This window comes from Bos indicus x Bos taurus, chromosome 2 (assembly GCF_003369695.1).
Source record: "Bos indicus x Bos taurus breed Angus x Brahman F1 hybrid chromosome 2, Bos_hybrid_MaternalHap_v2.0, whole genome shotgun sequence".
In the NCBI taxonomy this organism is placed as follows: Eukaryota; Metazoa; Chordata; class Mammalia; order Artiodactyla; family Bovidae; genus Bos; species Bos indicus x Bos taurus.
The window spans coordinates 129,999,621-130,025,131 of record NC_040077.1 but is presented as its reverse complement, the minus strand read 5'-3'; the positions used below and the strand labels follow the sequence as shown (position 1 = coordinate 130,025,131).

Genomic DNA, 25,511 nt, shown 5'->3' with positions numbered 1-25,511 from the left:
ACAATAAGAAAACAAACAACCTGATTTTAAAATAGACCAAAGACCTTAATAGATCCCTCTCCAAAGAGGATAAACAGATGGCAAGTAAGCATATCAAAAGATACTCCACAACATGTATCATCAGGGAAATGCACATTAAAACAACGGGATACTGCTCTATACCTCCTAGAATGGCCAAAATTCAGAACACTGACAACACTAAATGCTGGTAAGACTGTGGAGCTGTGGGAACTCGCACGCCCTGCTGGTGGAATTCAAAATGGTACCGCTACTTCGGAAAATAATTTGGCAGTTTCTTACAAAACTAAACAGATTTTTCTTATATGATCCAATACTTGTGCTCCTTGGTATTAACCCAAACAAACTGAAAAGCTATGGCCACACAAGAACCTGCACACAGATGTGTATAATACCTCTATTCATAATTGTCAAAACTTGGAAGCAACCAAGACGTCTTTCAATGGGTGAATGGATGAGTAAACTGTGGTACGTTCAGAAGATGGAATATTACTCAGTGCTAAAAGATAATAAGATACCGAGCCATGAAAAGACATAAAAGAAACTTAAATGTATATTACCAAGTGAAAGAAAGTAAAAGTGAAAGTTGCTCAGTCGTGTCTGCCTTTTTGCGACCCCTTGGACTATACGGTCCATGGAATTCTCCAGGGCAGAATACTGGAGTGGGTAGCCTTTCCCTTCTTCTCCAGGGGATCTTCCCAACCCAGGGATTGAACCCAAGGCTCCTGCATTGTGGGTAGATTCTTTACCAGCTGAGCCACAAAGGAAGCCCTAAGTGAAAGAAGCCAATCTTAAGAGGTTATATATTGCATGATTCCAGCTATGCAACATTCTGGAGAAGGAGCAACTATGGAGACTGTAAAGGCCAGTGACCTTCAGGGGTCTGGGGGCAGGGAGGATGAATAGGGAGAACACAGAGGACTTATTTATTTTTCAAGTTTTTTTTTAGCTTTATTTTTTATTTTTTAATTTTTATTTTATTTTTTAACTTTACAATATTGTATTGGTTTTGCCATATATCAAAATGAATCCACCACAGGTATACATGTGTTCCCCATCCCGAACCCTTCTCCCTCCTCCCTCCCCGTACCATCCCTCTGGGTCGTCCCAGTGTACCAGCCCCAAGCATCCAGTATCGTGCATCGAACCTGGACTGGCGACTCGTTTCATATATGATATTATATATGTTTCAATGCCATTGTCCCAAGTCATCCCACCCTGTCCCTCTCCCACAGAGTCCAAAAGACTGTTCTATACATCAGTGTCTCTTTTGCTGTCTTGTATACAGGGTTATTGTTACCATCTTTCTAAATTCCATATATATGTGTTAGTATACTGTATTGGTGTTTTTCTTTCTGGCTTACTTCACTCTGTATAATAGGCTCCAGTTTCATCCACCTCATTAGAACTGATTCAAATGTATTCTTTTTAATGGCTGATAATACTCCATTGTGTATATGTACCATAGCTAGATGAATATAATTTTTAAATTATAAACATAGCATATGAACACATTTATTAGAAAAACTCAATCATTACCAAATACATAGCAGAAAAGTGAAAAGCCATCTGCAAATCTCAGGCTCTGCCTTATATACAGATGTCAAGCAGTTAGGTGGGTTTACAAATTTTTATTTTTACAATAATTTTTGAATAGGAAATATATGCTAATAGTTCAAAATTCAAAAGTTACCAAGTAGTTTATAGGAAAAATTGTCTCTTTCCCTGTTTTCAGCAATTAAATTCCCTCCCTTGAAGAAAATCCTATTAACAGTATATATATTTGTGGGCTTTTTTAAAACTTTTTATTTTATAATGGGGTATAGTGATCTCTGGAGAAGGCAATGGCACCCCACTCTAGTACTCTTGCCTGGAAAATCCCACGGACGGGGGAGCCTGGTGGGCTGCCATCTGTGGGGTTGCACAGAGTCGGACACTACTGAGCGACTTCACTTTTGCTTTTCACTTCACGTATTAGAGAAGGCAATGGCAACCCACTCCAGTATTCTTGCCTGGAGAATCCCAGGGACGGGGGAGCCTGGTGGGCTGCCATCTATGGGGTCGCACAGAGTCGGACACGACTGAAGTGATGCAGCAGCAGCATAGTGATCCCCGGTGGCTCCGTGGTAAAGAACCTGCCTGCCTGCCAATGTAGGAGACCCAGATTCAATCCCTGGGTCACTGAAATCCAGTGGAGGAGGAAAGATCCCCTGGAGGAGGGAATGGCAACCCACTCCAGTATTCTTGCCCGGGAAATCCCACGGACAGAGGAGACTGGCTGGTTACAGTCCATGGGGTCTCAAAAGAGTCGGGTACGACTTAGCGACTAAGCAACATTTGTGTTTTTTTAACACTTTTTATTTTATATTGAAGTATAGGTAATTAACAATACTGTGTTAGTTTCAAGAGTACAGCAAAGGGGTTTTAGAGCAGTGAAACTACTCTGCATAATGCTGCAGTGGTGAATACATGTTATGTTGTTGTCGTTCAGTCCCTAAGTCGTGTCTGACTCTTTGGGACCTCACGGATTATAGCTTGCCAGGCTCCTCTGTTCATGGGATTTTCTAGGCAAGAGTACTGGGGTAGTCAACCCCTGGGTCAGGAAGATCCCCTGGAGTAGGATACATATTATGCATTTGACCAAACCCAGAGAATGTACACCACCATGAGTGAACCCTAATATAAACTTTGGGTGATAAGGGATAGAGGAACACCAGAAATTTATATATTTTCCTCTCAATTTTGCTGTGAACCTAAAACTGCTCTTAAAAATAAAAATATTCTATATCTTGATATAGTGATGGTTACATGAGTGTATGTACTTGCCAAAATGCCACTTTAAATGTGGAGAAGGAAATAGCAACCCACTCCAGTATTCTTGCCTGGAGAATCTCATGCAGGGTATAGTCCATGGGGTCACAAAGAGTTGGACGCAACTGAACAGGCACACATACAGGCACTTTAAGTGAGTACACTTTTTCTTTTATGTAAATTATATTTAATAAAGTCCATTCTCGATGAGATGACAGATTACACTGGCCTCAGTCTGCAGAACAAAGTAAAGGATAATTTTATTTTAATAAAACTGCAGGAGGAGGATAGGTGAGAGATATAATTCATTCAAACTTTGGCCATGGAAACAGAGTATATTTAGAGGTAAAATCAACAAGACTTGGTGACTAGTTGAGGGTGAATGACAAACGTGTCAAGGACAATTCCCAGCTGTCTAACCCAAGCGATCAGGTAGAGAGTGATGGGTGGGCTGTTCTCGCTGAGCTCAGGAGCTGCAGGGGAGAAGCAGACTGGGCTGGAAAATTACAGCTTCTGTTTTGGATTAGATGGATACGATGGGCCTGTGAGCCATCTCCAAAGATGTTGATTCCGTGAGGCTGAATGCAATACAGCCTCTTGTCTCAGGAGAAATTGAGATTCACGATATAAGACATAAGCAGACCAGACCCCACAGAAGTACCCTCGACTCTTACTGGCTGGGAGCCCCTTTGGAGCGAGGTAGTCTCTCCCTTCTCTTGTTTTTTTTGTCATCTCGGATGGATGAGCAAGCTGACCTTTCTGAGTCATTTGGAAAATTCCAACAGCATCCTCATCTGAGACTCTCTGGCCTCCACTGGGCAAGATCTGAAGACAAGCTTCGTTTGGATTGAAGAAAAGGGTAGTGGAATTCTAACACTTAAAAAGCCAGGGAAAAGAAGGCTAAGGCCCAGATACCTACTCTAGCAGATAAAAAGCATATGCTGAGCCTCTAGCAAACTTCACTTCTACAAATAACACCACCGCCTTGGGGAACAGCAGAGACATTTGACCAGGCGGCAGCTGTGCAGAGAGTGCTATTTAAAGACACAGCTTTTGCAGCCCAAGGACTCTGGGCTTAAGATTTGATTGGAAGGTGGAGAGAAGACTGAGGAAAGAACCAGATTTGGGGAAAAACATCACCAGGTGGTTGGCTGCTGATATGAACTCTGAATATGTTAAATGAGCTCATTTTAATAAAATTATGTCTATCCATCTCTTTCTGAGTAAATTAAATGTGTTAATTCACAGAAAGCAGTCGGAACAGTGTCCAGCTCATGGTGCTTATTGAAAAGAAACTGTCCTTATTACCGTCATTATCTCCCCATCTACGTACCTACATATATTTGTTCAGAGATGGAGAAATACTCATCTATAATGATATGTTACTGCTAAGTGGTAGGATTTAGACTGATTCTGTTTCTAACTCTCTTCTTTATATGTTTCTCTAATCCTTGAACTCTTTATAACAAACACATATATTTTGTAAAACCCACATGTCATTATTCTGGGGGCTGAGGGAAGTGAAGGCTCTGGAGTCAGACTTCCTAGGTTTTAACCTCAACTCCACTGATTAATCGCTGTGTAACCCTGAGCAAATTATTTACCTCCTCTGAGTCTGGTTTCTCCTCTTTAAAGGAGGTAACGATATTACTTACCTCGTTTGGTGGCTATGGGAATGAAATGAGATAATCTAGGTAGAACGTGGCATGGCACCTGGCAGCAAATAAGAGGGAGATAAATAGTGACTGTATTATTAGTGGTAGCAGTGGTCCTGGCTGTGTTATCTCCTACCGGGGCAAGGCTGATGTTCTACTTACCTCAGTGTTCTTGGCCTGAAGTAGTCATTCTGGAGACAGTTGGCAGTTTAACTGGGGCAACCTCAGGCATCGGCCTGGGAACATTTTCTGTTAAGGTAGAAAAGAGAGTGAAGAAACCTCAAGCACCTTCCCCCTGATGGTCAAGAGCTAGGTCCTTTTTGGTGATTGAGAAGTACAATTTCTCAAAGTTATTTCTCCAAAACTCTTGAGACTCTCCCAAGAGAGGAGGTCCTTAGAGAATCCACCTTTGGCTTCTTATTCTCCCATATGATGGCTGGCCAGAAGCCAGGAACAATGCTCTCCATCCCTTTATGCTATTCTTCATGGGCTGTAGGCAAGTCATTTTCATGAGAATTTCTAATAATACAAAACATCAAAGGAACAATTATGGGGGAACTGCTGCCGTTTTCCATTGACCATGTGTGAGTATGTTGGGGAATTGCATTCATTGTTATGTCTAAAGCAATCCTTCAATATACAGATGACCAATGGGCACATGAATTCCAGCTGATCTATTTAAAATCCTAGATGATGATGCTGTTGAAGTGCTGCACTCAATATGTCAGCAAATTTGGAAAACTCAGCAATGGCCACAGGACTAAAAAGGTCAGTTTCCATTTCAATCCCAAAGAAAGGCAGTTCCAAACAATGTTCAAACTGTCATACAATTGTGTTCATTACAAATGCTAGCAGGGTCATGCTCAAAATCCTTCAAGCCAGGCTTCAACAATATGTGAACTGAGAACTTCCAGATGTACAAACTGGATTTAAAAAAGGTAGAAGAACCAGAGAGCAAATTGCCAGGATCTATTGGATCATAGCAAAAGCAATGGAATTCCAGAAAAACATCTACTTTTGCTTCATTGAATACTCAAAAGCCTTTAAATTGGTGGATCATGGCAAACTGTGGAAAATTCTTAAAGAGATGGGAACACCAGACCACCTCACCTGCCTCCTGAGAAACCTGTATGCAGGACAAGAACCATCAGTTAGAACTGGACATGGAACAACAGAGTGGTTCAAAATTGGGAAAAGAGTCTGTCAAGGCTGTATATTGTCACCTCCCTTATTTAACATATATGCAGAGTACATTATGCAAAATGCTGGGCTGGATGAATCACAAGCTGGAATCAAGATTGCTGGGAGAAATATCAACAACCCCAGATATGCAGATAATACCACTCCAATGACAGAAAGTGAAGAGGAACTAAAGAGCCTCTTGATGAAAGTGAAAGAGGAGAGTGAAACAGCTGGCTTAAAACTCAACATTGAAAAACCATGATCATGGCTTCTGGTCCCATCACTTCATGGCAAACAGACAATAAAAAAGTGGAAACAGTGACAGATTTTACTTTCTTGGGCTCCAAAATCACTGTGGATGGTGACTGCAGCCACAAAATTAAAAGGCACTTACTTCTTGGAAGAAAAGCCATGACCAACCTAGACGGCATTTTAAAAAGCAGAGACATCACTTAGCAGACAAAGGTCCATATCATCAAAACTTTTTTTTCCCCATTTTTTCACACTTTTCCTGTGGTCATCCCTTGTAGCTCAGCTGGTAAAGAATTTGCCTGCAATACGGGAGACCTGAGTTTGATTCCTGGGTTGGGAAGATCCCTTGGAGAAGGGAAAGGCTACCCACTCCAGTAGTGGGGTCACAAAGAGTCAGACACAACTGAGTGACTTTCACTTTCACACTTTTCCTGTAGTCATGTACAGATGTGAGAGTTGGACCATAAAGAAGGCTGAGTACTGAATAATTGATGCTTTTGAACTATGGTGCTGGAGAAAACTCTTGAGGGTCCCTTGGACTGAAAAGAGATCAAACCAGCAATTACTAAAGGAAATCAACCCTGAATATTCATTGGAAGGACTGATGTTGAAGCTCCAATACTCTGGCCACCTGATGTAAAGTGCTGACTCATTGGAAAAGATCCTGATGCCAGGAAAAATGGAAGGCAGGAGGAGAAGGGGGCAACAGAGGATAAGATGGTTGGATGGCATTAGTATCAGTTATCAGTTCAGTCGATCAGTTTAGTTCAGTTCAGTTCAGTCGCTCAGTTGTGTCCAATTCTTTGTGACCCCATGAATTGCAGCACGCCAGGCCTCCCTGTCCATCACCAACTCCCAGAGTTCACTCAGACTCACGTCCATTGAGTCAGTGATGTCATCCAGCCATCTCATCCTCTGTCATCCCCTTCTCCTCCTGCCCCCAATCCCTCCCAGCATCAAAGTCTTTTCCAATGAGTCAACTCTTCGAATGAGGTGGCCAAAGTACTGGAGTTTCAGCTTTAGCATCATTCCTTCCAAAGAAATCCCAGGACTGATCTCCTTCAGAATGGACTGGTTGGATCTCCTTGCAGTCCAAGGGACTCTCAAGAGTCTTCTCCAACACCACAGTTCAAAAGCATCAATTCTTTGGTGCTCAGCCTTCTTCACAGTCCAACTCTCAATCCATACATGACCATTGGAAAAACCATAGCCCTGACTAGATAGACCTTTGTTGGCAAAGTAATGTCTCTGCTTTTGAATATGCTATCTAGGTTGGTCATAACTTTTCCTCCAAGGAGTAAGCGTCTTTTAATTTCATGGCTGCAGTCACCATCTGCAGTGATTTTGGAGCCCCCAAAAATAAAGTCTGTCACTGTTTCCCCATCTATTTGTATTGAAGTGATGGGACCAGATGCCATGATCTTCGTTTTCTGAATGTTGAGCTTTAAGCCAACTTTTTCACTCTCCTCTTTCACCTTCATCAAGAGGCTTTTTAGTTCCTCTTCACTCTCTGCCATAAGGGTGGTGTCATCTGCATATCTGAGGTTATTGATATTTCTCCTGGCAGTCTTGATTCCAGCTTGTGCTTCTTTCAGCCCAGTGTTTCTCATGATGTCCTCTGCATATAAGTTAAATAAGCAGGGTGACAATATACAGCCTTGATGTACTCCCTTTCCTATTTGGAACCAGTCTGTTGTTCCATGTCCAGTTCTAACTGTTGCTTCCTGACCTGCATACAAATTTCTCAAGAGGCAGGTCAGGTGGTCTGGTATTCCCATCTCTTGAAGAATTTTCCACAGTTTATTGTGATCCACCCAGTCAAAGGCTTTGGCATAGTCAATAAAGCAGAAATAGATGTTTTTCTGGAACTCTCTTGCTTTTTGCATGATCCAGCAGACGTTGGCGATTTGGTCTCTGGTTCCTCTGCCTTTTCTAAAACCAGCTTGAACATCTGGAAGTTCACAGTTCACGTATTGCTGAACTATGGACTGAGGTTCATGACATTGTACAGGCGACAGGGATCAAGACCATCCCCATGGAAAAGAAATGCAAAAAACCAAAATGGCTGTCTGGGGAGGCCTTACAAATAGCTGTGAAAAGAAGAGAAGCGAAGAGCAAAGGAGAAAAGGAAAGACATAAGCATCTGAATGCAGAGTTCCAAATAGCAAGAAGAGATAAGAAAGACTTCCTCAGCGATCAATGCAAACAAATAGAGGAAAACAATAGAATGGGAAAGACTAGAGATCTCTTCAAGAAAATTAGAGATACCAAGGGAACATTTCATGCAAAGATGGGCTCGATAAAGGACAGAAATGGCGTGGACCTAACAGAAGCAGAAGATATTAAGAGGTGGCAAGAAGAACTGTACAAAAAAGATCTTCACAACCCAGATAATCACTATGGTGTGATCACTCACCTAGAGCCAGACATCCTGGAATGTGAAGTCAAGTGGGCCTTAGAAAGCATCACTACGAACAAAGCTAGTGGAGGTGATGGAATTCTAGCTGAGCTATTTCAAATCCTGAAAGATGATGCTGTGAAAGTGCTGCACTCAATATGCCAGCAAATTTGGAAAACTCAGCAGTGGCCACAGGACTGGAAAATGTCAGTTTTCATTCCAATCCTAAAGAAAGGCAATGCCAAAGAATGCTTAGTCGCTCAGTCGTGTCTAACTCTTTGTGACCCCATGGACTGCATCATGCCAGGCTTCCCTGTCCATCACCAACTCCTGGAGCTTACTCAAATTCATGTCCATCAAGTTGGTGATGCCACCCAGCCATCTCATCCTCTGATGGGGTCACAAAGAATCAGACATGACTGAGCAACTAAGCACACATACATGCACTTCTATGTTCACAGGAGCAGCATTTACAATAACCAAACATGGAAACAATCTAAATGTCCATTGACAGATGAATGGATAAAGATGTGGTGTATGTGTGTATACACACCACACACACACACGTACCAATGGAATACTGAAAGAAAGTGAAAGTGTTATTCACTCAGTCGTGTCCAGCTCTTTGCCGCTCCATGGACTGTAGCCTACCACGCTCCTCTATCCATAGAATTCTCCAGGCAAGAATACTGGAGCGGGTTCCCATGTCCTTCTATATCCAACTGAATACTTGTTTGTTTGCTAAGTCACTTCAGTCATGTCCGACTCTGTGTGACCCCATAGACGGCAGCCCACCAGGCTCCCCCGTCCCTGGGATTTTCCAGGCAAGAACACTGGACTGGGTTGCCATTTCCTTCTCCAATACATGAAAGTGGAAAGTGAAAGTGAAGTTGCTCAGTCGTGTCTGACTCTTAGCAACCCCATGGACTGTAGCCCACCAGGCTCCTCCGTCCATGGGATTTTCCAGGCAAGAGTACTGGAGTCGGTTGCCATCGCCTTCTCCAAATTGAATACTACTTCACTATAAATAAGAATGAAATAATGCCTTTTGCAGCAACATGGATGGATCTAGAGATTATCATACTAAGCAGAGTAAGTCAGAAAGAGAAAGACAAATACTATATGCTATCAGTTGCATGTGAAATCTAAAATATGACACGGATGAACTTTCTATGAAACAGAAGCAGAAAGAGACTCACAGACTCATGGACATAGAGAACAGACTCGTGGTTGCCAAGCAGTGGAGTCGGGGTAGGGGTAGGCATTGGGAGTTTGGGATTAGCAGATGCAAACTATTACATATAGAGTGGATAAACAACAAGGTCCTACTGTAACGCATGGGAAACTGTACTCATTATCCTATAATAAACCATAATGGAAAAGAACATGAAAAAGAATATACATCAGTATTTATAACTGAATCTCTCTGCTGTACAGCAGAAATTAAGACCACATTGTAAATCAACTATTCTTCAATAAAATTTTAAAAAATAAACAAACCTTTAGGTGGAAAGAATTCTTTCTGTATTTTCTATACTTTACAACAAACGTATAGTCCTTAAAATAAGAAAAAAAAACTTATTTAAAATCTCATCCTATTCTGTATAACCATAATCCCAGGAATTCAACATATCCACATTTCTCTTGCTTTCTCCTTCTTGTCTCTGCAGGATTCAATCTTAAATAGGGAGCATAGATTGTGTCTGCACTTATTTCTGTTGCTTGAGAATAATAAACCTCAAGCCATCCACATTTCCATACAGTAACTCGGGAATAACACTGCTCTTTAACAATTTGACTGATTGGATAAATATTTTGACAGCACCTACTATGTGCCAAGCAGCACTCTACGTGTTTGTTAAATCTGACAATGTGGTATTGAGTGCTCCCACCAAAGGAGAATGCAGAGATCGTGAAAATAAGCGATCAGGAGACACAATAGCTATAGGTGTGAGTCTAGTGACTACAAAAGTGACTGTCATCTCCATTAAATTTGACTCTTAATGTGACAGTGCCACATGACTATACTAGTGAAAGTGACTAAGTGGGCAGGAACGAGGACCCTGCACACCCAGTTGTGTGTGTTGGTCTCTCCGTCGGGTCCAACACTTAGCAACCCCACGGACTGTAGCCACCCAGGTTCCTCTGTCTATGGAGTTCTCCAGGAAGAATACTGGAATGGGTAGCCATTCCCTTCTCCAGGGGGGATCTTCCCGACCCAGGGATCTAACCGGGGTCTCCTGCACTGCAAGCAGATTCCTTACTGTCTGAGCCACCAGGGAAGCCCACCTATCCAGTTGGGGACTGTAATTGTTGACTGTGTGGCAGTGAAAGTAGCTGAGTGATAATGATGCTGAAAACAACTGAAAGGGTGACAGCTGAGCACACATTCCAATTGCTGCACTGCACAGGAACTGTTACAAGTTTGTGGTCACAGAGAGGGGAGGCCGCATACTGGACAGTGACTGTACAAGATGATGAACTGGGTGGTAGCAACAATGCAAATGACAGTTTTGCCCAGCAGATTGAATTTATGATTAAAAAGGTGACGGGAGTGGGTCCAACAATGACATCCTTCAGAACGACTGAATTTTGACACTGGGGATGGAACAGCTGTAACCGAAGAGGGAACTCGGCCTTGTACTGAGACAACTAGATTCGAGCAGCATGACTGGCAGAAAGAAAAATCTGCTGCCTGTCAGTGACAGAATGACATTGTGGGGTTCAGTGGGCCGGCATCGATGTGACTTAATTTATCTGACACTGTTTGGATATGATTTCATCTGTCCAGCTGGCACCCCACTCCAGTACTCTCGCCTGGAGAATCCCATGGACCGAGGAGCCTGTTGAGCTGCAGTCCATGGGGTCGCTAAGAGTCGAACACGACTGAGCGACTTCACTTTCACTTTTCACTTTCATGCATTGGAGAAGGAAATGGCAACCCACTCCAGTGTTCTTGCCTGGAGAATCCCAGGGACTGGGGGAGCCTGGTGGGCTGCCGTCTATGGGGTCGCACAGAGTCGGACACGACTGAAGCGACTTAGCAGCAGCGGTTTGGATATGATTTCATCTGTCCAGCTGTGTGAAGGTGGCAAGAGGAGCCCCCAACTGGAATGCATAGGGTGCGACAGCATGTTAACAGAAAAACAGAGCAAAAGCAAAGTTATCATTTCACCTCCAAACCCATGGATCCTAAAATGGCCTCTTAACGTCCGAGCCAAGCTTCTCCACCAACAACGAGGCGTCTGGGGACTCGGCTTGGGTCACGTCTCTGTCTTGCAAGTGAACTTGTTGTCTTTGGAAAAGTGGAAAGAAACCTTTGGTGCCTAATTCTCTCCGTGGTTTGAAATGAGAGAACCTTAGCGCGGCCTCACCCAGGCTGGTGGAAACCCGTTAGAATTTCCTCAGAGAGTGTGGGGAGGGGGGCGAGGGGTCAAGGGTCAGAGGTCGGAGAAGGAGTTAGCAACCGGCGGGTCCGAGCGAGTTTGTATTGGTAGAGTGCACGCGCGCGCGCGCGCGCGCGCGCGACGCAGGCCACGCCCCCCGTAAGGCCCGCCCCTCCCCCAGCACGTGACTGTGGCGCGCGAGGCAGGCCGGGCCGCCCCTTCCCCCTCTTCATACGCCTTCAGCGCCGGCCTCAAGATGGCCGCCCTCTGGCGTCTCTGGCGCTGTTGAATGGAGAAAGCTTTATTGTTCCCTTCGGGTAGGAGTGTTCGTGTCCTCTATGGCGCTGTCAATAAAGAACGGCAGTTTGAATCGGTCCTGAACAGGTAACCATAGAAACGGGGCCGGGACTCCGCGTTGGAGACCCCTTTTGCCGCTGAGGGCCGGGAGGCTCCCCAAACGAGGGGCGCGCAGAGACCCTTCGGCCTGGCGAAGCCCGCTGCGCCCTGCCGAGTTTCCCAGCCGCCTGTTCCCGCCCCGGGGGGAACTTGGAACTCCCCTACCGCACCCCCGGAGCGGCCCACACTCCTGAGCGCAGGCCCCGCTCTTGTCTCAGGCCGAGGGGTTTGCCCCGGGGTCCCGGCCGGAATGCTCGGCCGGGCCTAGGCCCCGCTTGGGGCCCGCCCTCCGCCGGGGACTTGCCCTCGCCCCGCATCGCCGACTGCTCGGCGTGATCCGAGGCCTCCTCGCAGCTGCTCCTCGCACTTTTTCCCCCCGCCCCCCTAAATCCCTACCCTTCTCCAGGCCTCGGCAAACTGTGCCCTTGGCCCAAAGCCGCCGCTCCCCTCCCTTCCCCCTTTTTTTTTTTTGTCTGCCGGGACCTAACAAGGTTTTACTTTTTTCTTTTTTACTGGTTGAAGGAGAAAGTATTTCGCATAACTTGTGACAGTTAACAGGAAATCAAATTCCGGTGTCCATCAGTGAAGTTTTCTTGGAACACAGCCGTGTTCGTGGTTTCTATATTTGTCCATGGCCGCTTTCCTCGTGCAAGAGCGAATTTGAGTAGTTGCAAGACTTAAATCTGATGCCTTGATCCCCAAAGCCGACGCTGTCTTTGGCCTTTTCGCAGCAGTGTGGCAGGACCAGCTGTAGACACAAGTAGGCTGGGTTAGTGTTGTCCTTCAGGCTTCAGGGACTCCTCAGGCCCCTTCCCACCCGAGTGGGAAACTCGAGTTACAACTGCCCTGTGCACCCCAGAGCTCTGTAGTTAACCACACACTCTGGCTCCCATTACTTCTGGTTTTATTGGTTTATTATTCAAAATGGAATTGTTTCCCCTCCTTTGAATAACAGTATCATCTACTGAGCACCTGCAGCAAGCCAGATACTTATTTATATTAATGCACAGCGCTTTTGTGCCAGCAACTTTTGTCCGTCCATGTGTCCGTTTTGCTTGGGTTGAAAGCCCAGGTTCTGAGAGGTTAAGCTGTTTTAGAGCCTCATAGATTACGGGTCTGGCAAGTTGCTCCTGGGTGCCACTTGCCTGGGGACCCATCTCATTCTGTTCAGATTTTATTCTTTTAGATCTGTCAACCTGGCACTATTGATTCTTCCTTGGAATGGAAGCCAAATCTTTGTATGGTTTGTGGATTTTAATTACAACCTCAAAATGAAAATTTCCTCTTACTTGGCTAAATCATCAAACTTCTGCTGCACCCCCACTTTCTAATTTAGACTTTGTTCTTTTATAGGAGTTGTTCCCAAACCCAACTATTCATCACTAGTTTAACTAACAAGTAGACTCAGAGTACCCAATGCTTGTATGCATGCATTAGTTAAGCATTCAGTATTTGTGGAGTGCCTACAAAATACTAGCAATGATTCAGACTCCTGGAAATAGAAATACAATGGTGAACAAGATCAATGTCATCTCTGCCCTTCCGTGGAACTAAATTCTGTAGAGGCTTGGACAGATGGCATACAGGTAATCAAAGATAATTTCATATACAGCTGTCATAGTGTCTTTATAGTCAAATTAATAGTTAATTTTTATTGACTGATTCCTGTGTGCCAAGGACTGCATTATGTGCTTTATTTCCATAGCCTGTCATTTACTCCTCACACCAACACTATGGCATAGGTTGTATTGATAGTCCTATTTTAAAGATGAGGAAGCAGTTGGAAGAGATGCCCAAGGTTCCATAGCTAATGCCTAAGGGAGCTGGGGTCTGAACCTAAACTGATCACACTAACCACCCTGCATTACCCATCTGTTTACTAAATCTTTCCTACTGCTTGGGAGGTCTTCAAGGGCAGGTGCACACCTTGCTTGTTTTTACATCAGCTGCTAGCCAGTGCCCACAACCTGGCATTTGGTAAATATTAAATAAACGCAGGTCATTCATTGAGCAAATATTTGCGTGGCTGCTGTTTACCAGACAGCAGTGTGCCTGGGATTACCAGGATGAAACATGGACTTAAAACCAGTGTCTTAACACATTAAAAGAATAGCCAAGTCATTCCAGGTTGTGGCAGCTGCTGTAAAGGAAGCGAAGCAGTGCTGACTTGGGAGACCGCCTGTCCCCAAAGGCCTCACTTCTGGGTAGTTTAGGCTGAAACTTGTGCAGTGACTAGGATCCAGTTCAGAAGAAGGGAAAGGGGAAGGAGTTGAGGAGGAAGAACTTTTCAGCAGTTCAAGCACTGTGAGACGGCACCAACTTGGAGAGCACAGGGCTGAAAGAAGCTGGTGACTGTGCTGGGTCTCACAGTCCTGTGCTCTGAGTCCTGGCCCTGTTCCCAGCGTTATTGCTGAAAAAGGGGCATCTCTTGGGCCAGTTACAAGTCATCATCTTATCTGATACATGTGGATAATGGATAATGGTACCAGAGGACTCTTGTGTGTGTTTTGTTACATATGTTGCTGAATTCCAGTTAGAACAGCCAAGTTTGGCCCCAAATGGAAACTTACTTAAAATGCTGGAAAGTGAAAGTGTTAGTGGCTCAGTCCTGTCCAACTCTGTAACCCCATGGGCTGTACTCCACTGGCCCTTCTATCCATGGAATTCTCCAGGCAAGAATACTGGAGTGGTTAGCCATTCCCTTCTCCAGGGGATCTTCCCGACCCAGGGATCAAAGCTGGGTCTCCCGCATTGCAGGCAGATTCTTTACAGTCTGAGCCACCAGAGAAGCTCACTCAAAGTGCTAAAATAATAACAAAAATTCAGAAGTGCGTTACAGTTGAATTTGAGGGTGTGTTTGTGCATGGGTATATGTGTGTATGTTTTTATCTTTGCGGGAGGGGACAGGTCTCATTTTTTTCTTTATGTTAAGAGGGGAACATTTCCAAATGGGGTTTAATTTTTTTAATAAAATTGCACAAGTGTCTGTAGAGTGTATTTCATCGTTTTGGTGTTTTAAGCTTGAAAATATTTGCATTCCTTCATTCTAAGCAAATGATAGGCTTATTCTAGTTGGTAGTAATTTTAGAATTTGTTTGCAAATGATTTGGGGTTTCCTCTAAAAGTTTTCAAAATAATGTTGCATACTATAAGCAGAATGTTGAATGCTTTGAAGCAGGTAGATTTTTTGCACAGGTAAAGACACATGATGATGTTTGGGCTCATAAACAGGAAAATTCACAGAGGCAGTAATATACCAAGCAGAGTATATAGGAAGGTCAGCAGTGTCAAGTTTTACTTTTACTTTCACTCTCTCCAGTAAGCGTACTGCGTAAGTCACCAGAAGATGGGATCCAGCCCAGCAAATGGAGCAGGGAACCCAACAGAGAGTGGCGTGTTAATGCAGTGTTAACCAGCAAGCCCTGAATTAAATTGCTATTTTAGGTTTGGGTGGGACCTTCGCATTTAAACTCTTGCAGTTTTACTCTGTGAGTTGGGTCTGTTGGGTTTCAGTAAAGAGTAGGTGGTAACACTATTTGAAGGATAATATAAAACTGCAGGAAAAGCCAGGGTATACCAATTTGTTTTTCAATCTATTTTATTTCAGTTCAAAGCATCATTGCAGACAGGCAGTGCAGGGAACCACGCCACACTTGGGCAGTCCTCACCTGCTTTTGGAGATTGAGGAAGAGTGAGTATAACCAAAGTGTGGCTTGTTTTCTTGGACTATCTGTCTGCAAAGATGCTTTGAACTGAAATAAAATAGATTGAAAAACAAATTGGTGTGCCCTCTTGCCTCGTACTGAGTATTTACATTACCCTTCTGGAGTACTGCCTGTGCCAGCACCCTGGGGGGAGGCGGTGACCCTTCAGCCTCTTTCAACTCTTCAAGAGCGTGAGCTCTTTGATTTTCACGAGGAAATTGAATTGGGATATGTGGTTTTTCTGGATCTCCAATAGCCTGCCTTCTAAAGCCATCATCCTAATAACGTGGAGAAAGCAAGCTATAACCACAGAGAGGAAAGAATTAAATATTAAGGGCATTTAAATTCAGAGATGAGGTTGTCACTTGCTTTAAGTTGTGCAGTGGGTGTGGTATTTCATTCACACAGAGTGCAGTTTTAAGACTCCTACAGCTCTCAAGGGAGAGAAGGGTAGGGAAAGAAAACTATCTTTCCTAACATTGCCCTAATAGTGTTATGTAACTGCATATCCTCAAAATCATGACATCAAGTATTTCATTTCCATAGGTAAAGTAAATATGTTACTGCTGATCCGCATCAACTTGTTAATCTGGGGTATCTGGTCAGGTTGTAGGGGACCTATGAAGCCTTTGAATTTGCCTGCAGACTTGTGTAAATGCCATTTTTAATTCTGGGAAAAGAGCCCATTACAGGCATAGCGTGGAGATACGGCAGGTTCAGTTCTAGACCATTGCAATAAAGTGAGTCACATATATTGTTTGATTTCTCAGTTTCTCAATTTTGATTTCTTAATTTCTCAAACATGACATGTAAAAGCTATGTTCACACTATACTAGTCTGTTAAGTGTGTAATAGCATTATGTCTAAAAAAAACAATGTACATACCTTAATTTTTTAAAAAACTTAGTAAAAAAATGCTAACCATCATCTGACAATGCGTGATTACCACAAACCTTCAATTTGTAAAAAATGCACTGTCTTTGAACCACAATAAAATGAGGTATGCTTGTACTTTAGTCAGATCTCAGAGGGGTGGGTCCTAGACCCCTCCAACGGTACAGAGCCGACAATGAACATACAACACACCACTGAACTGAAACAGCGAGGAGAGTCCCCCTAAAACCAGTACTTTCTGTTTTTCTTTGCCCTTGACCTCAAAGATGGAAAAGTATCTTTTCTGGCTTTGTTTCCTGTCTAAACCGGTTGAGCATAGTTGAATGTTTGTGCAGAAGCCTTTACCCAGTGAAGTGCTTCAGAGATGCTTTAGAGATCCTTGCTGTTGTTTCACGCGAGGCTGGTGAGTGGGGACATGTTGTCTCGGCTGCCTGGTAAGCAGATAAAACAGTCATTTCTTCCGACAGGTAAAGGGAAGAGCATAGAAGCCCAGTACTTTGGCTCTAGGCATCAACTTTCTGAAGATAGAGTCAGTTTCTCAGGATTAGAAAGCAGGGATAAAGGGGAGAGAGGAGGAGAAGGGTAGATTCAGAGGGGCAGCACAGGGGGAGAGGGCACTGCCCTGCATTTGTCTTGGGGCCCCCCTGTGACAGCAGAGCTGCTCTCTGAAACCAGACTCATCTCAGACTTTGTGGCTCAGACGGTAAAGCGTCTGCCTGCAATATGGGAGACCCAGGTTCGATTCCTGGGTCGGGAAGATCCCCTGGAGAAGGAAATGGCAATCCACTCCAGCACTCTTGCCTGGAAAATCCCATGGATGGAGGAGCCTGATAGGCTACAGTCCATGGGGTCGCAAAGAGTCGGACACGACTGAGCGACTTCAGTTTCATCTTTTACTTTTCATCTCAGACTTTAGCTAGTGTTAGGACCTCTGAAAAAGCCAATTTGTGGACATGTTTTCTGGTTTTATTAGTACCCAAAGCGGGGTGGGGAACAGGGAAGAAGGAAATATCTTTTACATCTTTATGTTCTGTGTGTGCATGCTCAGTCGTGATGACTCTTTTCGACCCCATGGACTGCAGCCGGCCAGGCTCCTCTGTCCGTGGGATTCTCCAGGCCTGAATGCTGGAGTGGGTTGCCATTTCCTCCTCCAGGGGATCTTCCCGACCCGGAGATCAAACCCGCATCTCCTGCATTGGCAGGTGGAATCTTTTACCACTGAGCCTCCTGGGAAAGCCCATCTGTATGTTAGGATATATATTTATTTAATGGGACCTTAGTAGAAAACAGTTTAAGCCAGAGTTTGGCCCATGTAGCATTTACCAATTAGTTGCTTACTTTTAAACATCAGAGATTTTACGTCTGTGACCCCTGAAGGTGTTTGCATGGGTGACCTCTGCTGTAACTAGAATCTGATTCTGGGACATACCATAGAGTATGTTTTGTGAAGGAAAAGACCCAGGAATGTTGAGGGAGATGAGAAACAAAGGATCACAAGGCTAAATAGCTTTTTAGGCTCCAAATACTGGTTGGTTGACTTTTTAAAAAATATAAAATCATAAGTGAACAGTATATGGTTCTGTTTCTGACTTTGAGAAAATTTTACTACAGGTAATCTAACTCTCCAGTTCCACCTGTTTCCCATCTTTCTAGGACTGTGGCCTGACAGTTGGGTCTTTCTTCTTGACTTCCTTAGCTCCCTGCCCCCACAAGGGGCTCCATTCTCCTTGCCATTCTTTCATCTGCCACTTCTCTTGGGCTCCTCGTCTCCGTGGATGGCGCCACAGTGTTGCCAGAGGTAGAAACCCGGGAGTTGTCCAGTGTTCTTCCCCTTCTCTTCAACTCTCCTTCCCCTTCTACTCCCCATCTACAAATGGCACCCACTTATTTAGACTACAAGCCCATTGAAATCCCCTTTCTCTTTTGGCCAAAGCTGCTGTACTCTCTTGTCTTGAATTACTGCCACAACAGTCTTCTAGCTGGCTGGCCAACTTCCCAGCTTTGTTTCTCTCCAGTCTATTTGTACATTGTTGCTTGTGATCTTTATAAAGCACAGATCTGAACATGTTACTCTCCAGGCTAATCCTCTGCACGGTTCCTTGGCATGGCTTGGGCTGCCCTCAAACCCTGGCTGTGCCTGTCTCAAGCCTCAACTCTTAGCACTGTCTCCACTCACCTCTCACCCTTCTACTTGAGCATTAGTCATTAACACTCAGTGGGCCATGCTCTGGGGCTTTGGGGCTGTTCGTTCACTCTGGATTTCTCTGGTCACGTTATTAACCAGGCAAGTAGCAATGCTGTTATCTGTACTGACCATTAGATTGCTGAATGTTTTAGTTTTTTATATGGTTTCTTTTGTCCTTCAAATATACACTATTTGAGAAGGCAATGGCACCCCACTCCAGTACTCTTGCCGGGAAAATCCCATGGACGGAGGAGCCTGGTAGGCTGCAGTCCATGGGGTCACTGAGGGTTAGACACGACTGAGCGACTTCACTTTCACTTTGCACTTTAATGCATTGGAGAAGGAAATGGCAACCCACTCCAGTGTTCTTGCCTGGAGAATCCCAGGGATGGGGGAGCCTGGTGGGCTGCTGTCTATGGGGTCACACAGAGTCGGACACGACTGAAGTGACTTAGCAGCAGTAGCATCAAACACTGTCCCAAAGTCTCTTGATATAATTATTTTCTCTACGTGGTTATGCCACCAACTTGATAATCAGACTGATTTTTGTTTTAAAATTTAAGAATTGCCTTGTAAAATTTAATTTTGTCTTTTTAACTATGAAAACCATGTACATGGTTCCAAAATCAGAACTGTGTAATAGGGGACATTCACTGAAGTTTTTATTTCCTGCCTGACCCTTCTTTTCTTTTTCTCTTAAGTCTTGCTGCCAGAGTTTTTGGGGTTCTGTCAATCTGATAGGTAAGAAATAATATTTCAGTGTACTTTTAATTTGTTTTCTCCTTTTATGAGTTCAGAATATCCGCCCAATGTCTGTGGTATAAGTTACAAAGGTATTTTTTCCGGTTTGTCACGTGCCTGACTTTTACATATGTTGTGTTATTGCTGTGAAGTTTTACATCTTTATATAGTGCTAATTATCAGCCCTACAGCGTATTACTTTAGATTTTGAGTCAGAGTTAGGAAGTTTGCACCATTCTCAATTTATGAGGAATTCATTAATGTTTTCTTCTAGAAGAATATATGGTTTCACCTTTTTTAAAAAAAATCTGAGTCTGATCCATTTGGAATTTATCTTGGCATTTGGTTTGAGGAAGGATCGAGTCCTATATTCTTTCCAGTGGCCAGCCATTTATTGTAACACTACTTATTAAAGGCTCTTATCCTTTCTTCACTGGTTTGAGATGCTGTCTTTAGCAGATACTACTAAACTCTTATGTGCGTTTGGGTTTCCTACCGGATTTCCAGTTTTGTTCCATTGGTTTGATTGTCAATTAATACGCCATTACAAAACTATCTCAATTTTAGTGGCTTGTAATTTGTTTTGCTATCTGGAGGGATTAGTTTTTCCTTGTCAGAGTTTTCCTGGCTGTTTTGCTTGTTTATTCTGCCATATGAGCTTCATAATAAGTTTGTCTAATTTCCAGATGAAACACTCGGTGGTATTTTTATTGAGATTATGTTTTAATTTATAAAGTAGCTTAGGGAGTACTGCCATCTTTATGAGGTTGAAATTTTCTATCCAAGGATCATGGTCCATATTTCTGTTTCCTCAAGACTAATTTTGTGATTTTTCAAGAGTATTTTATGTTTTTGCTTATATAAATTTTGTTTGCTTCTTGCTCAGTTTATTATACTTTTCATTCTTTAAAAAAAAAAAATTCATTTTAGAATCCCTCCAGAACTTCTCAGAGAAGTTGTATACACCCACATACTCAAAAAATTTTGCATATCATTTCTGATGGTTCATAGATACCCTCCTCCAAAAGCCCATCTGATTATATTGTCCCCTCAGAATCCCTCCTCTTCTCTCTCTTTCCCATTCTCAGTACTTAGCTCTGTGTCCTACATACTGTAGGCAGTCAGTGCATGTTTGTTGAATGGAATGAATAAAGCAGTAAGGGGAAAGGAAAGAGAATAAAAGAGTGGGAAGGAAGCCTGTAAGACCTACTCTAGGGAGGTTTTCCTTCTACAGATGCTAGATGTCCCTAACATTCAAAAAACAAAGATCATGGCATCCGCTCCCATCTCTTCATGGCAAACAGATGAGAAAATAATGGATACAGTGACAGACTTTGTTTTCTTGGGCTCCAGAATCACTGCAGGTGGTGACTGCAGCCATGAAATTAAAAGGTGCTTGCTCCTTGGAAGAAAAGCTATGACCATCCTAGACAGCATATTAAAAAGCAGAGACATAACTTTGCCGACAAAGGTCCACCTAGTCAAAGCTATGGTTTTTCCACTAGTCATGTATGGATGTGAGAATTGGACCATAAAGAAGGCTGAGTGCCAAAGAATTGATGCTTTTGAACTTATGGTGTTGGAGAAGACTCTTGAGAGTCCCTTGGACTGCAAGAAGATCCAACCAGTCTATCCTAAAGGAAATCAACCCTGAATATTTATTGGAAGGACTGATGCTGAATCTGAAGCTTCAGTATTTTGGCCACCTGATGCGAAGAACTGACTCATTAGAAAAGACTCTGATGCTAGGAAAGATAGAAGGCAGGAGGAGAAGGGGACGACAGAGGATGAGATGGCTGGATGGCATCACTGACTCAATGGACATGAGTCTGAGTAAATTCCGGGAGTTGGTGATGGACAGGGAGGCCTGGCGTGCTGCAGTCCATAGGGTCGCTGTGAGTTGGACATGACTGGGCAACTGAACTGAAGTCCAGTCTTAATTCACTGGTTCTCATTTTGTTCTCCTCTAATCCCCATCCCAGAACTTAAAAAGTACAACAGAATACCATGTTGGTGACGAGAGCTTCCGCTCACTGAACAGCTAGAAAGCGCCAGGCACCGCGTGAGGTGCTTCACCCAATCACTTCCTGTGATCCTCGCAGGGACTGAGCAATAGATGCCGCTATCCCAATTTAAAAATTATGATGGAACTTTCAACCTTAAAAGTCAGCTCCCATATACATGTTCACTCATTTTGCACTTGAGAAAACAGATTGTGAACGGTTAAGTAACTCATGGTTTCAGAGCTAAGGTCAGGCTTAGAACCCAACTCATTTATTTCCTTATTAAGATTGTTTTTTATATTTTCAACTGCAACCAGCCAGGGAAAAGCAGAAGCGAGGGAGACGGTCAAGAGCCACGCTTCTAAACGCCTGCTGGTTGTCGTCTGGTCCCTAAATCATGTCCGACTCTTAATACCTGAGGGACTGTAGCCCACCAGGCTCCTCTGTTTATGGGATTTCCCAGGCAAGAGGTTGGAGTGGGTTGCCATCTTCTTCTCCAGGGGATCTTCCCAACCCACAGATTGAAGCCCTGTCTCCTGCACTGGCAGGTAGATTCTTTCCCACTGAGAGCTGATACTGAGGTGGGTTCTGTACCACTTTACATTCTAATTCACATCACAATATTTCAATCAATCCACTGTTTGCCAACGGTAAGCCCCCCTCTCTCTCCCTCTTTACCGCTTCTCTTATGTTCTCTGCTTTTGCCCTGCCTTCTCTTTATCTGGTCTTATTAGTGCAGTCGATACTAGTTGATTTTTAAAGACCTGTCACTGTTTTGAGTACCTAGCTGCTAGCATGATGTTGGGAACATAGTAAAAACTTATAAATTTAAATAACAGTGAAACTTGCTGTTCTTACTCATTTAGCCCATACCCATAAGTTTGGTGCGGTGCTATAACTTTTGAGTGATGCTCCGAAGCCCTGGTAGTCATTAAATCTGACCACCTAGACTCAAGTTGCTCTTCTAGCTGGTACTTATAGCTGCTGTCAGCTGCCCTCAGTTCCAGTCAGATTTAAACCAGAGGGAGATTTTCTAAGGTCAGAGTCCAAGACAGCAGAATAATTGGCCCCTAGAGTTCTGGGTTTTGTTTTTTTTTATCCTGGGCAGCAAAATGTTGAGGATGAAATTTTCCATGTATTTCTTTGAACATTTTTGAGAAAATATTATGGAATCCCATAGGCTCTTTACAAAAGTTAAAGGCAAGAGAGAAGTTACCTTTTTTTTTTTTTTTGAGTTAGCTCCTTAAGTTAACCCTCTTGTCATAATCCTTGGTGATGAGTGAGAGAAAGATTGAGACGAAAATAATCGCCACTTCTTAAAAGACAAGAGAAAAGGCTTCCAGCACTGAGAGGAGAGGCAAATGGAGTTCATCTATGAAATAGACACAGGGGTGTCAGGTCACAGGGTGGCCTGAGTAGCGGAATAGGACAGTCTTGCAGGAAGTTAGGGCTCCACAGTCTGCCGGGGTCCAGCCTCAGCAGAGTCCAGGGATACCCTCAGGATGAACGGTGTCGGCGAAAGATGACACGGGGAGACCAAGCTTAGGTGAAGCGGTGTCTGCAGCTTTATTTTCAAAAGGAGCTTTTATACCCTGAGTTACACATTTCCAGAAGTGAAAGATGCAGAGTCAGCTCAACATTCCATCAGTTTTGACCTTTATCGAAACCAGGATGTTTTCTGCATACCTTTCCATTTACAAGGGTCTTATGTTATGTACATTATCTTCTGACCTGGAGGCCTATTGACATTTTATGACCCTTTTCTGATAAAGGTTCGTCAACCAGAAAACTTGTTTTCCCTTAAAGTGTTTTTTCTTTATTTTTCCAATCTGTGTCACCCTCAGAAAGTACTAAAGTTACATTCTTCTGGAGCAAAGGTGCAGTGGGTTACAACAAAGAAAGAACTTATTAAGGCAAAGGTTCAATGTTGCTAATGCCAAGGCTACTACTTGTTTTTCCTGCATTCCAACTATATTAACTAATGCACTCCCATGCACACAATGGATAAGGGATATGGAGACTTGGCAGCAAGCGTTGGCTCAACAATGAAACCCTTCACCAGTACTATTCTAATAATTTTTCACCCCTCGAAGGGCTCTATGCCCGTTAGGACTTTTAGAATGCTTAGGCTTCCTGTGCCTTTCATGGTTGGGAAGTTGTGAACAATCATGTGGGTTAGTTGCAAGAGTATGAATAAACCTGCCAAGCAAGCTAGAATGCCAACAGAGGGGTTAGAATTGAAATACTCCTTTCATGCCCAGGAGACTTATTCACTAGAGCCCTAAGTTGATTTTCTTCAGAGAAAGGTGGTCGGGGATAGCCCCCTGTTAATGTCAGAAGAGTTGGTGAAAGGCATAATATAGTAAACAGTAGACAGACTGACTGGTTTCAGGGTCGATGCTGAGCAGGTCCAGGGAGCCCCTCGAGTCCTAATCCGCCTTGCCTGTCAGGTCTCCTCCGCATGACCTTGTCATGGGTGGGATCTCCTGTGCTGGCTCCCAGCACATAGTCTCTTCAGTGTTTCTGCTGCTTAACTACAAAGTAGAAGAAAAGAAGGATCTTAAGCCGAAAGTGGTGTCTCCTTCCCAGCTTTGCCATAAACTCCTTGAGAGCAGGGAGTGTGCTGAACTTCTTACTCTGTGTAGTTCCAAGCCAGTTAAGGGCCTTTGGCTGAGCTCAGTGAAGATCTCCTGGACAGACAAGCACACACTGTCCACTGACGAGTCCAGGAAATGGGTCTTGGAGCTTCGCTGGGGCGGCATGAGGTTCGCATCCTCCAGTGGCACTTTTACCAGCTATGTGGCCTTGAACAAGTCAGGGGACTAGAGTGATGTGTGTATGGCGCTTCTTCAAATAACAGGGAATAAGGGCTTCCCTCATGGTTCAGCTGGTAAAGAATCTGCCTGCAATGCAGGAGACCTGGGTTCAATCCCTGGGTTTGGAAGATCCCCTAGAGAAGGGAACAGCTACCCATTCCAGTATTATGGCCTGGAGAATACCATGGACGCTATAGACCATGGGATCACAAAGAGTTGGACACGACTGAGCGACTTTTACTTCACGTAGGCTCTAAATCAAGGTCATCTGTTCTTCCTTAAAAAACCACTTCATTTGCTGTCTGTCTCTGCACTGCCTCTGAACAGAGAAGTTACTAAAAAAAAAGTAGGAGAAGGACTCAAGGATCAAGAGCTTCCATGCTTTTTAAATTCTCAAGCTTGGGCAATATCCAGTGGAAAAGGTTCTGGCTCCAGAGTCAGACAGCATGGGTTCATTTACTGACTCTCCCTCTCACTGGCTTTGTGATTTGGGGCCAGTCATTTTATCTCTCTAGGCCTCCACTTTCTCAGTTAAAAGGGGAGTTAATAATAGTAACTACCTCGCAGGTTTTGCAAAAATTACATAAGGCCACCCATGCAAAATGCTTGTCACAGTGCCTGGGCTATAATCCTCATAAAACGTTAGCTCCCGTTGTTAGGTTGCTGCCTTAACCCTTCCAAACTACATCAGTCTTTTCCCTTTTCCATCATGTCTTCCTTGTTGCTTTCCACTTAAAAAACACGTATCTGAGTCAGAGGAAACACAAGTGTCTGATTTCTAACATTAGTGAACTGGAAGATCTTGAAACACTTCTCAGGGCCTCAGTTTCTTCATCTGCAGATGAGAGAATTGGAGCAGGTGGTTTCAGTTCTTTGTATCTGCTATTAATTTTCAGTGAATTAAGGGCTTTCTGTGAAATCTCTAGGATTACAGTCCAGCATGCTGTTATGAGAGGCCCAACTCTCTCCCTTTCTTAGCTGATTCAGCTGTGAAACTAGCAATGTGATTGTCTAGAAATTCTTTTTTAGAAATTATGTAATATTTGACATATAGCATATAGAAGATACTG

At 43.7% G+C, this 25,511-nt stretch overlaps 1 protein-coding gene and 1 long non-coding RNA gene across 6 annotated transcripts in view; one reads left to right on the top strand and one right to left on the bottom strand.

Annotated features, from left to right (window-relative positions):
• Window positions 1-3,115: 3,115 nt before the first annotated feature.
• On the bottom strand, window positions 3,116-11,784 carry LOC113881355. The gene is made up of 3 exons (XR_003508006.1): window positions 11,492-11,784; window positions 4,647-4,733; window positions 3,116-4,542 (listed from the first exon to the last, which is right to left on the bottom strand). It is a non-coding gene; the product is annotated as an uncharacterized LOC113881355 (long non-coding RNA).
• Window positions 11,785-11,925: 141 nt separating this feature from the next.
• Window positions 11,926-25,511, top strand: part of ZBTB40 (zinc finger and BTB domain containing 40) — an 80,452-nt gene continuing 66,866 nt past the window's right edge. For 3 of the 5 annotated variants that reach the window (XM_027521041.1, XM_027521035.1, XM_027520998.1), the window contains exon 1: window positions 11,926-12,086. The gene's annotated coding sequence lies outside the window, so the exon portion shown is untranslated. Of the gene's footprint in view, window positions 12,087-17,107; window positions 17,131-25,511 lie in introns of those variants that run through there. The other 2 variants (XM_027521027.1, XM_027521017.1) reach the window with 2 other exon arrangements.